Source organism: Rutidosis leptorrhynchoides, chromosome 4, assembly GCF_046630445.1.
Source record: "Rutidosis leptorrhynchoides isolate AG116_Rl617_1_P2 chromosome 4, CSIRO_AGI_Rlap_v1, whole genome shotgun sequence".
In the NCBI taxonomy this organism is placed as follows: domain Eukaryota; kingdom Viridiplantae; phylum Streptophyta; class Magnoliopsida; order Asterales; family Asteraceae; genus Rutidosis; species Rutidosis leptorrhynchoides.
The window spans coordinates 483185674-483186814 of record NC_092336.1 but is presented as its reverse complement, the minus strand read 5'-3'; the positions used below and the strand labels follow the sequence as shown (position 1 = coordinate 483186814).

Genomic DNA, 1141 nt, shown 5'->3' with positions numbered 1-1141 from the left:
TGGGTAATGATAGCGAAAAGGCTGGTTTTTTATTTGAAATTGGTTAACCCTAGGTTTTTGATTGAATTAAGGATTTGATTGACGAGCTGGGTATTGAACGTAACAGACTGAACCGTCAGGATTCTCGTACTCAACTTGATATTCTTTAGTGGGTTGTGGGTTGGTACAGTTGACACATGACTGAGCCTGGTTAACTTGCTGCGATTGCGTGTTCAATTCTCCGAGTGGTTTGGCAAGAGACTCCATTTTGTCCGTGAGGGATTTGATGGCCTTTGTTTGATTATTAAGTACGGAGAGTGGAGCAGATGATGAAGTTGTCTCACCATTATTCCAGTCATGATGATGCATTGTCATGTTTTCGAGCAACTCCCATGCTTCGTGTGCTGTTTGGTTCATCAGATTCCGTTAAGGTGCTGCATCGATCGTCGTCCTATGATTTAGCATAAGACCATTGTAGAAGGTACAATTTTGGGTTGAACGTTCTAACTGGTGATTAGGGCATTTCTTCAGCAGGGTTTTGAATCGCTCCCATGCAGTGTAAAGAGATTCATCATAACTTTGTTTAAAGTTAATGATGTCATTCTTAAGCTTGGTGTGTTTAGAATGAGGGAAATATTTGGTTAGGAATTTAGTAGTCATCTCCGTCCATGACGTGATGAAATCTTTTTCCAATCCTTCAACCATGTTTGTGCATGATGAGTGGTAGAATAGGGGAATAAGTATAGCCGAACTATATATTGTCTTATCCCTGGCTGTTTGTAGGAGTTCGAAAGAGATATGAATTTATCAAGGTAAGAGTTAGGATCGTCATTCAGTAGTCCATAAAATTGACAGCCATTTTGGATGAGCTGTATAATATGATGCTTTAATTCAAACGAGTGTCCACGGATCTCTTGGAATCTGATTGGTCCTCCTCGACCTTCAATCGAGGGTTTGATGTTTTCTGCTAGAGTAACGCGTAACACCATTCAGTTTCTGATTCATTCTTCTTTGCGTACTTTAGAGATTATTGCATCTAGATCAGGTATGAATAACAACGACCCTGGTCTAGATCGGGCTTGGGTCATACACTGAGTATGCCCTCTTGTTTTAAATTTTAGGTAGATATTCTAAGTTCCTAATTTAGTCTAAAGTGATCTTA

At 39.7% G+C, this 1141-nt stretch overlaps 1 non-coding gene across 1 annotated transcript; it reads left to right on the top strand.

Annotated features, from left to right (window-relative positions):
* The first annotated feature begins 484 nt into the window (after positions 1-484).
* LOC139845814 (small nucleolar RNA R71) lies at positions 485-590 on the top strand. The gene has a single exon (XR_011758570.1). It is a non-coding gene; the product is annotated as a small nucleolar RNA R71 (small nucleolar RNA).
* The last annotated feature ends 551 nt before the right edge of the window (positions 591-1141 follow it).